General features: G+C 42.1%; 1 protein-coding gene across 6 annotated transcripts in view; it reads left to right on the top strand.

The window, feature by feature from the left end:
- TMEM108 (transmembrane protein 108) overlaps positions 1 to 15,346 on the top strand; it is a 237,966-nt gene that overhangs the window by 75,450 nt on the left and 147,170 nt on the right. For 3 of the 6 annotated variants that reach the window (XM_090142451.1, XM_090142449.1, XM_090142450.1), the window contains exon 3: positions 13,877 to 14,006. The gene's annotated coding sequence lies outside the window, so the exon portion shown is untranslated. Of the gene's footprint in view, positions 1 to 7,499; positions 7,728 to 13,876; positions 14,007 to 14,204; positions 14,362 to 15,346 lie in introns of those variants that run through there. The other 3 variants (XM_090142455.1, XM_031590322.2, XM_090142452.1) reach the window with 3 other exon arrangements.

Here is a 15,346-nt window from a genome sequence, read left to right as displayed (position 1 = left end):
AAGTGAAGATGCCAAAAGAAAATGAAATATGTTTTGTTTCTAAAAATGATCTTTTTCCCTCTACCTACTTGGCAAATGAATGTCCGACAATCTTACTTGTGAACAAAAATGATCAGAATGAATCAGTTAACTTAGGATTGATATGCAAGGTTTCAGCACAAAACATACTTTTTTTTTATTAAAAGATGACAGCAATATTCTTCTTATTCATCAACACCTCGCATTTATAGATGATAATGAACAGCTGGTATGTTGGCCAGCTGAAACACTTCCACAGTGCTATTGCAAGTCGGGTTAAGAAAAAGATCATCTTTTACTTTTCCTTGCCAAAGTAAGGAGAAATTACTCCGGACACTGAAGCTGTGGAATACTTACCAGAAGGTGCTGTGGCTAGGAGATTTTCAGTGGAGCCACAACAGCAAGAAAAGTAATGCATGAGTGAATCAGAATCCTACCATGTGTTTTGCAAGCAAATGCACTTAACAAATCTGTAGAACGTAGCTGAGCTATAAAGAAGAGATCCCATAGTCTCCATTTGGTGCATTTTCATAAAAATGGAAATACGGTGCTACAATGGTAAGGAGATGATTTTCTCATTGGATTGGGAATAGTGCAATCAGTTTCTTCTCAGAAAGTTGTTTTTAAAGTCTCACTTCCTAGAGCTGTAAGTTATGGGGCAATTAGTTTTCACTAAAAAGTGGTCCAGACCTTTGAGATTGGAGGAACAAGGTTTTCTTTTCCTTCACTCCCTGAAGTGCAGAATGAGAAGATGACAAATAGCATCACTTAGTTTAGTTTTCTTTCATTGGAGAAATACAATAATGAACTAATCCAGTTGCTTGCTATTTTCGAACCTTGTAGTTGTAGGGATTTTTACATTTAGGATTAAGAATAGCACAGTCTTTGCAGGAAAATCTTGCGCTTTCATATAACCCTCTGCCACTCACAGAAAGCCTCTAATGTTCACTATATGTTTCATTTCTGCTTCTGAAAAAAAATAATCCATTACAAATAAATGAGTCCACTCGAAGGTACTGTGTGTCAGTCTAAATCTGGCCAGAACAACTCCAATGGAAAAGAGGGATAAGTGAGAAGGAAAAAGCAAAGAACATTTTTCTTTACCTGTGTTTACATGACAGATGGTGAGCAGAATCCTGGGTAATCTGTTAGTCCTCGTGAGTGAAATCAATTAAGTTTAGAAAAGCTATTCATTGCCAGAGAGATTAAAAAGTAATTAGCAATTATAAAGAAATCTGCAAGGGTACTAATTATAATGAAACAGTGAGTTTAGTTTCTGGACAGGAGAGAGGTTCTAAATACTGGGGAAGTTTGCATCCTGTCTGTTGTTTATTAAGAAAATAGCAAAAATCCTTTTTCCTGTCAGGATGATGATCTCTGGTAAGGCCCTCTAGATTTTTATTGTGATGCTGACACAATAACAGCTGTCCTAATGCCAGTTTATTAAAACCCAACTACAGGATTAAGTACTTAGCTAAGAATGTTTAGCAACAGATAGGAAAATAATTGAAGTTCTTGCTACTGTACTCATATTTTTTAGTGTTGATCAAAACTTTTCCTGCAGTTCTTTTTATTATTTTTAATCAATTATTCATACTGTTACAGTCATTCTTCTCCACTTTCATTGGCCATAGGGTACTTCTAAGAATTACTTTATTTGATACTACATTTATAAGGCATGAGTTGCTTAACAAAATATTAAGAAAGCTGGTATTTTTCTGAAACTTCTGGCATGCTCATGAAACCAGCACAAGAACAACTTTTCCCTATTGATAGTTACCTTTTTGAGACCCTGTCTTGATTAATAGCAATCAAAACCGAAACTGCAAGCACTTTTCTGAAGCCATTCAATATGTACACATGTCCTGTGAGTGAATGAGTTCAGCATTTGTATCTGATGATCTTTTGACTCTTCTGCCCTTCTTTTTTCTTCTTTACAAATTCTGGGGAGATATAAGGTGATGGTGAGAGATAGAGTGGGATAGAAGAACCCCAGATATGAAATGTAAGGTTTTTGAAGTTTGCAGGCTTAATGAGAGACTTCCAGAGAAAACTGCACTCCATATTTGCCAGTGAAGTAGGTGGATGTTCAATTTGCCTGAAAACCAAACTACTTCAGTCAAATATTTCAATCATGGATTTGGGGACCATTGTTAAGCATAAGTCTGAACACAAAAGATGGCAGTAACAGAAAACTCCATTGATTGCTGTTATCACAGCACTGCTCAGCCCCCATCAAAAATGTTCCTCTGACTGTAAAATGAGAAGCATTATTTTTCAAACTTTCTAAAATGGCTGAGACCAATGCTGTAATCTTGAAAGACTGAAGGTTTAATATTTTCTTTACTCTGCCCAGTATTTTTATTGTTAATTTTATCCTATCTTTGTGAGGTCTTTCCTGTTCTCATATTCCCTATTCTTCTTAGCACATGAATAATTTTATGACTTTGTAAAAACCTAGAGATGAATTAAATTTGAGATGAAAGGAAAAGAGATTAATAGTGAACAGGAAGAAGCTTTCTGCTTGAAAAAAAAAAAAAAAAAAAAAAAAAAAAAAAGAGCCTAATACTACACATTCACTGCCAGTTCTTCTCTGAGAAATATTTATGATCACAGATGTTTATAAGCCAACACATTTTTGTAAAAAAAAGTTAAGCGTTTAATGGATATTTCTATACGTATCGGGAACATAGCCATTACAATTCATTTCCAAGTTTTACTTTTAGAACAGTGCCACAATATTTTAGTATAATTTATTAAAAACTTAATAGGCTGTTAGCTCTCAACTTGTAAATGAAGCATGTAGGAGGAGAGGGATTACTACTCTACAGCTCCTGCAGCAGGGAATAATTACAGTCCTTCTAGAATAAGAAGGGGGTGGAAAAATACTGTGTAATAAGTTCCGTATACTTTTTCCTCCCAGTGACATACTGATTCAGCTTTAAAATTGCATATTTATAAGCTTCTGGTGAATGAATGTTACCTACCATGATACTGGTCTGCAGAGAGAGTGAATGGTGGCAGCTGTGTGGGCCCACCCCAACCTGTTTGGCTCATCTGTGACACCTCAGCATGGAGAGCTGGCAATAGCTTTGCTTGTGCACTGCCAAGAGAACAGCTCTTGGGGGGCATATTTTTTGATTGGACACTAAAAAATTCAGTATTAATTTAGTCTGCTGGCTTGGGCTCTGTGATTTTGTTTTGTTTTTTTTTTTTAATATGACATCTACTATTCTTAGCTGAAAATGGGAAGCTTTTTATCCATCTGCTGTATTTAAAGATCGTGTCTGTCACAGATAGCTTGAAGTCACATTGGCCAATAATATGAAAGAAAAGAAGATCTGAAGAAATGAGTTGGTGTGTCAGAAGGATGTGGCTAGCTTGGTCTCTGGGAGGAGAAACCAGACTTTCCCTGGCTCTTCTGTGAGTGTTTTATTCACACTGGGTCAGTGTTGTTGGTGCAACTCATCCAGACCCTTTGAAGCTGATGGAGATCCATCAACATTCAGTTCTCATGGGTGATGAGGAGTGCCTCATGGACAAAAGCATTTTTCTGCTGAATTTATATTCATAGTCTCATTCATTCTACCTTGTACCTTACCCTCATTTATTAAAGACAAATTTTACTTTGTGTATGAAAATGTTCAATCTGGGTTCCCTATTGCACCAAAAATTGCCATTTTCTTTGGTTCAGAACTTCCTTCTTATTTTTCATTAGTTACAAGAATGAATAATGTCTTGTGCTTTTATAAATCCCAAGATGATTTTGAAAATCTCTTATAGCCGTAGTTATAACGTAAAAATGAAATTTATTCCAATGAGGAAGAAATTTCAAGTCTTTTCATTTGTTCTGTATAATTACTTCTGAATTCTAATGCCTCGGAGGAGCCATGCTTGCTGGCTTTCGACCAGAGACAAGACATAACCTTTCCTTAAAGTAGAGATTTCTGAAGAGGTCGAACCTTAGTCTTCTTCAGAAAATGTACTTTAGCCTCTGTTGAAAACAAACTACTAAACCTCAGGTATGTAAAACAAAGAAAGAAGGGATTTGTCTGAAATATGGCTTTCATATGTGATCAATGTGAACCCTAAGTTAATGTTTCCTCAGCAGTCGAGACTTCGTACTGAATTACTCTAAGCAACTGTAGAGGATAAAGGTTCCATAACAAAATTATCGAAAAAGTTATTAGAGTTGATGGACGTTCTGCCAAACTATTCCCCTCTGTGTGGAGCATAGGAGTGCTTTTAACTTTGGACTGTTACCTCAATCTGTACAGTCCAGGAGGAAAAGCAATTGGTTCTCCTTTTTTCTTTTGATCTGGATTGGAATTTCATGTCTACCTAGAAGGAACTTATTCTTCATCAGCAGTTACTCCATTTCTAACACTGGCCCTGCATCAAGTCTTTCAGAAGAGGATATAAAGCTGTTATCTAGCTCTGATGAAATTCCAGCTTCTACCAAGTGCAGTGCTAAGGTATGGTTACTGCATAAAACCTGGAAAAATAACTTTTAAAGAATTTGTGGGGGTGATTCCACAGATTGCTAAAAAGCATTGCATATTGCAAAGCTGCACATGTACAGTCTTTCTACAGTCCCTCCTAGCTGGACACTTTGTGTAGACAGATACATTTATTTTACATATACAAACCCTTTGTTGCCAGGCACTGGAGCAGAGATTCTGTCTTATCCTCTATAACTACAAAGGCTGTTGGCATGTTACAAAGTCTATAAGATGGCAATTGGTTTCCTTTGCACATTATAAACTGAGTATCCACAAGCAGGCAGACACAACATAACTAAGTGCAGATGCTTCTGTGGTGTGATGTGGATGCGGCCTTTCACACTGTTATTGGCAGGAAGCAACTCAAATACTGGGCAAAAGAAGAAAAGTGAACAGAAAGCCACAAAACCAGTGCAGTGGTTGGTGCTCTTCCACTGAACAGTCTCATTGAATATCCTGTATTTTCAGTGTAGGGAATGTTTTACCAGCAGCAACTCCTCCTTTAATGGGAAGGAAGTTTGCAAATCCCCTGGAGTGAAGAACAGAGGGAGTAGGCAGTAGGTCCAGCTCATCACTGTGGCTTTCAGGCAGGTCTGAAGCTGCGTGCACCACGTTGCAGTCCTCCTCCTGGATTCCTGTCACACTTGAAATTCCCATGAAGGGTAGGAAGGCACAAAAGGTAAGATAGACAGTTTTGGCTGCCACATTAAGGAATGACATACAACTATTTAAAGTATTCAAAGGAAGGCTATGAAGATGGGGAAGGTTCTGGAAGGTAGAGTGTAGGAGGAGTAGCTGAGTTTGCTCAGCGCAGAGCAGAAGAGCTGAGGGAGGCATCATGGCGGCTGCAGCTCCTCACAGGGAGCGGAGGGCAGCGCTGAGCTCTGCTCTGTGTGACAGTGACAGGGCGGAGGGATCAGCGTGGAGCTGTGCCAGGGGAGGGGCAGCTGGGGGTGAGGGACAGGGTCTGTGCCAGAGGATGGTGGGCATGGAACAGCCTGCCCAGTGGACCGGTGAGTAATGTGAAGCTCAAGAGCAGCCTTGGCTGTAGTGATCACAAAATGGCGGAGTTCAAAATCCTTAGAGTGTCAAAGAGGGTGCGCAGAAGCTTGCTACCTTGGACTTCAGGAGAGCAGACTTGAAACTCTTCGGGGAACTGCTTGGCAGAGTGACATGGGAGATAGCCCTGGAAGGAAGAAGAGCCCCAGAAAGCTGGTCAGTATTCAAGGACCATCTCCTCCAACCCCAGAAGCAGTGCATCCCGAGAAAAAGAAGAGGCAGGCAAGAATGCCAAGAGGCCTTTGTGGATCAACAAAGAGCTCCTGAACTTGCTTAAGCTCAAAAAGAAAGCCTATAGGAAGTGGAAGCAGAAACAGATTACCTGTGAGGACTACAGAGAAGCTGTCTGACCAGTGAGGGATCAGGTTAGGAAATCTAGCCACAGACATAAAGAAGAAGAAATTCTACAGGTATATCAGTTACAAAAGGAAGGTCAGGAAAGATGTGGGCCCTCTCCAGAAGGAAAGTGGAAGGATATAGAGAAAAGTGAGGTGCTCAATGACTTCTTTGCCTCAGTCTTCACCATCAAGGGCTCTAGCCACACCGCCCAAGTTGCAGAAAGCAACAGTCAGAACTTGGAGAAGGAAGATCTGCCTGCTGTAAGTGAAGATCAGGTTAAAAACCATATAAAGAATCTGAAGGTGCACAAGTCCATGGGATCTGATGAGGTCCATCCGTGAGTTCTGAGAGAACCGGCAGATGAAGTTACCAAGCTGCTATCCATTGTATTTGAAACATCATGGCATCTGGTGAAGTTCCCACTGAAAAGGGGAAACATAACACCCATTTTCAAGAAGGGAAAAAAGGAAGATATAGGGAACTACAGGCCAGCCGATCTCACCTCTGTGCCTGGCAAGATGATGGCGAAGATCCTTCTGAAGGCCCTACTAAAGCACATGGAAAATAAAGGTGAGGTGATTGGTGCTAACCAACATGGCTTCACCAAGGGTAAGTCATGCCTGACAAACTTGGTGGCCTTTAACGATGAAGTAACAGCCTCCATGGAGAAAGGAAGAAAAGCTGACATCATCTACCTGGACTTGTGCAAAGCATTTGACACTGTCGTGCATGACATCCTAGTTGCCAAGTGAAAGAAAAGTGGATCGGATGGATGGACCACTCACTGGATAGGGAACTGGCTGGATGGTTGCACTCAGACAGTTGCAGTCAGCAGCTCAATGTCCAAGTGGAGAGCAGTGACAAGTGATGTTCCTTGGGGATCGGTGTTGGGACCAGTATTATTTGACATCTTTGTAGGTGATATGGACAGTGGGATCAAGCGCACCCTCACAAGTTTGCAGACAACACCAAGCTGAGTGCTGCAGTTGACACACTAGAGGGAAGGTATGCCATCCAGAGGGATGTAGACAGGCTTGAGAGGTGGGCTCATGCCAACCTCATGAAGTACGAGGCCAATTGCAAGGTTCTGCACTCGGGTCGGGGCAATGCCAAGCACAGATACAGGTAGCTACAGGGCAGCTAATGGCTAGACAGCAGCCCTGAGATCGATCTGGGAGTGCCAGTCGATGAAAGATTCAACACGAGCCACCAACGTACACTTGCAGCCCAGGCGGCCAACCGTATCCTGTGATCCTCACGGGTCCCTTCCGACTCGGGGTATTCTGTGATTGATTCTATTTCCTTGCTGCTTCAGCGGCTCTCTCAGCCTTTTCAAACTGCCTCCCCGAGCCCCGGACCTCTCCTTTCCGTGCCCCAGCGGGGCCGCGCCGAAGCCCTGCCTCCCACCTCCCTCCGCCGCAGCCCCTCGCTGACAGACACACGCCCGCTGCCGCAGCCGGGCCCCTCCCGGCCAGCCGCCCCCCGCTTTGTGCGCGGCCCGCGGGAGCTCCGCCTGCGGCGGCGGCGGGGCCGGGCCGGGCGGCGGCAGAGCGCGGCGCTGTGTGCCCGCCGCTCCGCTCCGCTGTGCGCCCGCCGCTCCGCTCCGCGCCCTCGGCGGAGGCCAGCAGCCGGCGGCTCCCGGCTGCAACAGCGGTGGAAGGGGCTCCGTTCCCTCGGCTCTCCATTTCTCCGGATGAAATGCTGTCTGAAGTGGCAGCTGCCCGGCGGGTCTCCCTGCTGGCTTAAAGACGCTGCGTTTTAGATGTCCTTCTGCATCCCTCCGGCGTACGTGAATAAGCGGTTTGGGAGGTAGGCGCGCCGGGAATGGCCAGCGGTGGTTTCCACTCTTCGTGGTTGGGCGGGAGCGGGGAGGAGAGGTGACATTCGCATCGATCGGTGCAGGGAAAGCCTCGCATCGCTGTTAGGAGGCAGGGTACGTTAAAGCGGGAGCTGCAAGGCGCTTGCCGTGCCCGAGTGCGTGTGCCGGGATACGTATCGGCGATACGGAGCCAAAGGCACGGGCTGCTCCACGGCGTGAGGAGCGAAGCCTGTGCCGTGCATGCTGTGTTAAAAGAAGGCTGCGTGAAGGACGGCATCCTTCCTTACACCGCTCGGGAACGCGGCCGTAGGAAAGGCTGTGTGTGTGCTGCTGTGCCAGGCAGCACCTCGTAGCCGGAGCTTTGCGAGCGAGAGCCTTCGTCTGTTTCATTCGAATAGTAGGAGGGGCCCACGGACCGCTTCAGGATAATGTGTTAAAGCTTGCATAGAGTGGAAGGGTCGGAGGAGAGGTAGGACAGCTGTGCGTTAAGGATTGAACTGACTTCTCCGGAAAAAATGGGAAGGGGATTGAGCTGTGCCGTGAATAAATGGCTGTGCTTGTGCAGCTCAACTGCGAGACAGATGATCTAACAGAAAATCCCCCGTTTGTAACTACAGAAAGCTTCCGGCTCTACGGTGGGAGTTCTTTCTGTGGAAAAAGCCACTAATCAGAGCAAATAGGATCAGTCTCCCTTCATCCTATTGGTAATTTAATGTTTAAAAATGCTCCTTCTGCTGCTTCAGGCACTAAATCGGTGATGTGCTGCTGCTGAGTGATTCTGTCGTGTCACAGCTCGTTTCTCTGGGGGGAGGACATGGGGAAGAGTGAACTTGAGGAATGCAGTTCAAAAAGCAAAGCAAAAAAAAAAAAAAAAAAGCAGTATGTTTTCCTAGTGCTTTGCAGCAGTGCTTGTGGAAAACAGATGCAGCTGTTCAAAGCCATGTAAAGTTCCAACTCTTACATTTGTAAAGTGATAGAACCAGATCAGCTCCAGGAACAGACAGCGATATGGTAAGAGCGATACCACCTGCATCTAAAACTTCACTTGTACACTGTGTTAACCAGAACTAAACCCACACATGCAGGCTATCAGGTGTTGCCTACTTTGCTGTAGTCCCAGTGTGACTTATCTACTTTCTGGTTTACTGTAGGTCCTAATGAAGTAACCTCTGCAGATGCAATGAAATAGTTACAGCAAGTTTATACTACCTGTTCTGATTGTGATGGATCACTCTAATGAGCAGTTTGTCCACCAGCTATTCATTTTAAAGATATTCTTTATTTCTGAGGAATTGAAATCAGCAGAACAGTAGAAATACCCTTAATCCTATTAAGATTAATGGGATTTCCTCTACCCTTGTAAACTGTTCACTCAGTGAATGCCAGATATGAAATAGATTGAACATTAGTCTTTCACTGGAGAGATGAAAGAGAAAAGAAGGCAGCTATAAGTGTTACAGTGGGAGAGATGCCATTATACATCTGTATGTAGGATCTGCAGGTAGAATAGCAGGTAGAATAAAATACAACTCAAGCCTATTAGTGACAAAACCTTTTTTTTCTGCTAATAAGACTGACGTGCCAATATTATGCTAAAAAGCTGCAATAATGTGCATATATTAAAGGCATTTTATGTATTGACACAGCATGCCTCAAGAAGTTTGAAAACACTGGGCAATCTTTCCTCTGCTGGCAACAGGAGGCAATATTGCTAAGTGCCTGCGCTGTAGCGTCTGCTCTGGTGCTGCCTTCCCTTGGAGGTTGTGCCAGGGCTGAATTTTGCCTTAGCAGATAAGCTGAATCAGCAGGCAACACATTGCCTCGCAGCCTGCAGCTGCCTGTGGCAAGAGTTGAGCTAAGCCAAGTCACTTGGTGGCATGCAACAGGCCTCAGCTGCATCAACAAAACCTAGCGAACTTATTCTCCAAACCATCTTCATTGCAGGCAAACAAGTTCTTCTGTGAGGATTAACTTAGGGTAGGGTTTTTCACCATGCTATAAAATGAATTCGTCATTTGTCAGGTAAATGGAGGCAACTAATTTATAAATTCTATTGTAGGTACTTGCAAATTATTTATTCTAGTCAGATCCATGTAAAAAGTCTTCTACTTAATTGTTTCATCATGACATCTTTGTTTGTGAAATATATCAACTGGCATGTCTGGCCAAATTTACTGAACAATTAAATGAATTAATAAGTGTGAAACTTATTAATATTGTAGTTTTACTATTAAGGCTTATCCTGTGGTAGAGCATCACTCAACACAACATGGTGTTGGCAACATCTCTCCAGTGATTTAGAGGGTAGGAATTTGGCTGTAATACTTACCAGTTTGTTTAGTAAGTACAGATTGAAGTGAACCAAAAGCTATTTTGTCATTACCTGAACTTTTACCTGAACCATTGCAGGAAATCATGAAACAACATAGTTACCGTGGTCTGGCTACAAATAATTCAACTAGAGGCACGTGCTGCCAACAGTAAATGTACAGAATATATATTTTTTAATTGCAGTTATGTTTTAAACTTAAAATCCACCCCCAAAAAGTTTCATAGCTGAATCTCCTGACTGAAAGCTAAGGTACTAATAGGTAGTAATAGTAATTACTCACCAGTAATAGGTTAGGAGTGAGACCAGATTGCAAATTTGGACCTGCTCTGTACCATGTTGTAAATACAGCTCTTCCAATTTGAGTTTGAGGTACTAGAGATGAAGATGCTGAGATAATCAGTGACACAGTGTTAGGAATATGGAACTCCTCAGTGGTGATGGGGAAGCTCTGATCCTCTTCTTGCTCCTGGCTGACCGAGGAACTGGTCCGTGCAGCACTTTGAGCCACCTTTTTGGTAAGAGCACTGTGTACCTCTGCTTGCTGGGAAGTCCTTGCTCCTGGTTGGCATTATGTGCAATCCACCACTGAAACGCTCATTGTGGCCTCTGTTTTGCTGATGGCATTGACTGGAAGTGTATGAGCTGGCATGTATGTCTGCAACATCCAGTTTGATTTTCAAATTCATTGTTTCATCAATCTGTTCCATCCACAGCACGGAGACCTCCAATGAAATTCTTGTCCCACAGTTTGAATGTTCAACTTAGCTATGTCAGTAACACACTTGTTTAAAAATAAATAAATAAATAAAATAGGTAAATAAATAGGAGATTAGGAAACAAGGCTCTGTTTACAGACTGACAGGGTGGTTGAGGCTGGCAGGGGCTCAAGAGTCCTCTGGGGGGCTGGACCCAGTTGGATGCTGAATAGCTACACTCTACTGAAATGCCTGTTTGGGGGACCTCTGTCAGTGCTGAAACAACCTCACAGTGAGAATTTCCTGTGTTTAAACGGAGGTCCCTGTATTTAGTTTGTCTCTTGCCTCTTGTTCTTTTGCTCAGCATGACTGAGAAGAGTCTGGTTCCATCTTGTTTACTCTCTCTTTGTGTCAAGGCTTATGATCCACTTGTCCACTAGGCCTCACAGGTCTTGCTCCGCAAAGCTATTCCCCAGTTTTCTCCGGGCCTCTTCTTCCAGGTAACAGTGATAGGATGAGAGGAAATGGCCTCAAGTTGCTCCAGGAGAGGTTCAGGTTGGATATTAGGAAAAATCTCTTCTCAGAACGAGCAGTGAGGCAGTGGCACAGGCTGCCCAGGGAGGTGGTGCAGCCACCGTCCCTGGAGGTGCTGAAGAACCGTGTGGATGTGGCACTGAGGGACGTGGGCAGTGGTGTGATGGGGATGGCAGTTGGACTAGGTGATCTTGGAGGTCTTTTTCAGCCTTAATGATTCTGTGATTCTATGAATTAGAAAGGATGTGTGAGGTTTATTCTGAATTGGTTACATACACTTCTATGGCACTCAAAACACTACTTTTCATCAGTATTTGCATTGCCATAATGATGGCAGGATTGTTATACTTTTAATTAAGAAGTTCATGTTGCTTCCTTAAGTTCTCTCTGCTAAGGGAGGCTTTACCAGGAGGTGCCTTCAAGTAAAGTATCACAGTGCTTCAAAGCAGCAAGAAACATTTTGTGACAAAGCCCAACTATAGCTTTTGCTGTGGAAGACATGGGGAAAGTGGTGAAAGTAACAGTCACCTGAAACATCACTGGCATTCAGGTTGCGATCTAGAGGTATTCCTCTACCCAGGGTGAAGCAGGACTTTGTTTATGTGTCCTTTATTATGGTCTAAAAATGGAAGTAATACAGTAAGATTGATATGGGATTTAATAATACATGCACACGTGCACATTTTTGCATATAATTCTCTGAAATTGAAAGTGCACAGCTATTTTGGGAGTTCTTTGTATCTGGGAAGTAGTTGCAACTTTGTCTCTGTCATGGTTGGCCCAGATCAGCATTGACTGCAAACAGATTAATCAAAATCGGTGGAGTTGATTGTGTGCCCTTTGTGTACCTTGCCTGTTCACTTTCTGCCTTCTGGAAGTGAAAACCAAGACGCACAAAATAGAGGCTTTGCCCGAGCAGTGGTGTTCCTATTTGAAGGCTTCGGAGAGGTGACCACTATTATATGTGTCAGGCTATTAAAGCAATGTTTTTATCATGCTCTGCAATAATTTCAAATTACAGAGGTTTAGATAGAATATTTGTGCACAAAGGCACACATAGAAAAATTGAAATCTGCTTTTCACATGGTAAGACTTTTGAGAGGTAGATCTAACATCTGCAAGTGGAACCAAGAGCAGTGCAGTCACTTTTTTTCCTTTGGTACCTATGTAGTCTAACAGTGTAACTGAAATGAGGAAAGAAGCTAACCAAGATGAAAATTTTCTCTAGCCCTTTTGCTTTAGTTTCTGAGTAAATAGCTAAAGGCATAGCATATAACAAGATGCTTGAAGACACTCCAGACATCTTGTTAGTCAACCTGGGTATTACTTCAAGTAATGTTTATCATTACAGGGGACAAACTGTAAAATATTAACACAGTATTATATACAAAGAATACACCCAAATTTTGAATCCAGATAATGTTATAGCATTCTTTTTATAATGGCAGACGAAAATCTATTCATTTTTCTGCTTCCATCAGCATTGGAGCAGAGTCTATGTTTCAGGATAATTAATCTTCCTGAACAACCAAGAAAAAAACATTCTAGATGTCTTTTCACAAACTCTTTATTACATCAGCTGCTGTTGGCTCATTCTTCTTCTGCAGCGTGCAGACTATTTCATCTCTCTCCTACAGTCACACAGTTGACATGTTTGCATACACGAGGTCTTTGTGCTGTAGGAATTTGCCATGTGACAATCCTTTATTTTTTTAAACTTTAGTCAGTTCTTTAGTAGTGCTATGCAGTGGCATGCCCTCAGAGCAATCTCTACCTGCATCCAGGCATGTACCAAGGTGTACATATTTTGCATTTCTTATTCTACTGCCCCTTCCTGATAAGACAAATGATCTGGCCCATGGTTCAAGCATATGTGATGCCTTCATAGGTCCCTGATAGGCAGCTGCTGTGCTCAATCAGAAAAGCTGTTCCTTGGTTTTCAGAGCTCCTTTTGGTTGGATGCTCAAATTTAAATGCATGCAGTGCAGCTGCAGATATTTTTAAGGAATCTCCCTGAGATTCCCTAAGTATTTCTATAAAAGAAATTCCCTGTTTCCCTGCTGAAACATTTTGAGCAGCATTCAAAGTCATTTTTTGAAGAAGTTTTTTCTTTTTGTTACCTTAATTGCTGAAAACTGATCTATATCTGTCACTCTCTTCTTTCTCAAATTAGTAGCATTCCTACTCCTGAGCTAGGATTTAAATTTAATTTTTTCTTTCCATGAGAATCAGCCTTTAACAGATAAATTCAGAAGTAAATTGACAATTCAGCATCGTAAGCATTTGAAATTCTTAAGGTAAAAGCATGTTCTTAAACACATGATATGCACACATGGGGCATAACTTCCTGAAAAAGAAATCCAAGGAAAGAATCTCCTTCTTTATCCTCCTAAATTAAAATAATAATAATAATAATCAATGATGTATTGAAGCACTGGTCTGTAAGCCATTGTGCTGAAAGCTCTTGAGAGCAACAGAAGACACATGGCACAGTGCCATATCTATTAAAGTTGAGTGCCTTGTAGAATGAGATGGATAAATGTCTTGGAATAACTTACCCACTTCTGTAAATTTCCAGGTTGCATCAGTTGGCAAATTAAAAGTAAAAAACCAAGAAGCTGGAAGAGCTGCTGTTACCAGAAAGGTCGGAACCAATGGACTGTATGGATATAAATATGTTTGAAGGCATCTGCACTTCCCACTACAAGGTAAAGCACATAAAGTGTTTTTCTTCCAGTTTGTTTCTCTTCAGTGCAGTACAGCTATCTCTGTGGTGGCTTTCCCCAAGGTGGCAAGTGAAGTACTCTCAGAAGCTTGTTCAGTCTAGAGGCTCACTGCTAATAGCTATTGTAGTGGAAATGCTAAGTCGTGGCTTGAACCAGTGATCGAGCACCTGGTGGGAAGGTGGGGCCAACCCAGGGGAGTTCAGGTGCATGCAATGTACCTGAATAACTGGAAGGGGGTGGAATCAAGATCCACCCCTTCCCAGATCTCATTTAAGGGTTGGTAGTGGAGACAAAGGGATCTTACTGGAAATTCCCATGTACTCAAGGCTTTTTGAAGGTAAGCAGCTTCTTTCTTTCTTTCTTTCTTTCTTTCTTTTGTTTCTGTGCCTATGGCTGTTGTACTTGAGCAAATATTTACTTTCTGCAGCCTAAGACCTTGCTGCTCTGTTGTCATTACTGCGCTTTCCATCATGTTCCATTTAATTCCTTTCCACAATAAATGTATGACTGGACAATAATCAGATCAGGGGAGATGTAGATTTTCAAGAGTCTGTGAAAAATGTGAATTCTCAGAGCCTCTACAATTCAATCTTTTATGTGAAGTGTTTGCTGAGGTAGCTCCGCAGGTTGTCTGGCTTTAAGCTGTGCTAATAAGTCTTTCCTCTCCTCACCTTTTTTCTTGTGCAATATATCATCTGTCTAAATGCTTATTAACTGCCTAGTGATGTAGATTGAAGTAGACTTGAAACCTGTATCTCCTAGTGCTGAATCTTAACCAGAAAATCTGTTTAAAGTTAGTGTTGCTAGAGGCATAAATTATGCCATTTTCTTCTTATGCTCATAGTGTTCTTTCACTTGTAGAATTATTGTGTGGTACGTTGAACTAATACAGTTTTTCTAATGCTTTTGTTTAAAGATACAACGATGTATTCTTTAAAGTTGATAGCTGTGGAGAGCTCCATACGCTTTCTTGCTATCTTTTGCCTGGTGCCTGGATTTGCTATCAGTTATTCTGAGTGCTTCTTTTACTGAGTTATTTTCAGGAAAAGTTCAGAGCAGATTTAAAAATAAAAATTTCAACTGGTAAAAACCCTTCAGAAAGACAAGATAATCTATTAAAATAAAACTCCTGATTTTGAAGAAAGTGTAGTCTTGTATGGCTGGAGAATGGTTGTTATGGGACTTCAGGTTCTAGCCACTCAGTCAATGAAGGATTGGTGCAGAGTAAATGCAAAACTGCAGCTCTAGCTCTCTGATACTGAAGAGCTCAAAGCAGGCAGCTGTGTGCTTTGCACAAAAAAGAGCAGTTAAAACTGATACTA

The sequence above is a fragment of the Phasianus colchicus genome, chromosome 6, assembly GCF_987193195.1.
Source record: "Phasianus colchicus chromosome 6, bPhaCol1.hap1.1, whole genome shotgun sequence".
NCBI classification, from domain to species: Eukaryota; Metazoa; Chordata; class Aves; order Galliformes; family Phasianidae; genus Phasianus; species Phasianus colchicus.
Note: the sequence above shows the minus strand (reverse complement) of the source record. Positions and strands in the feature narration are given on the sequence as shown.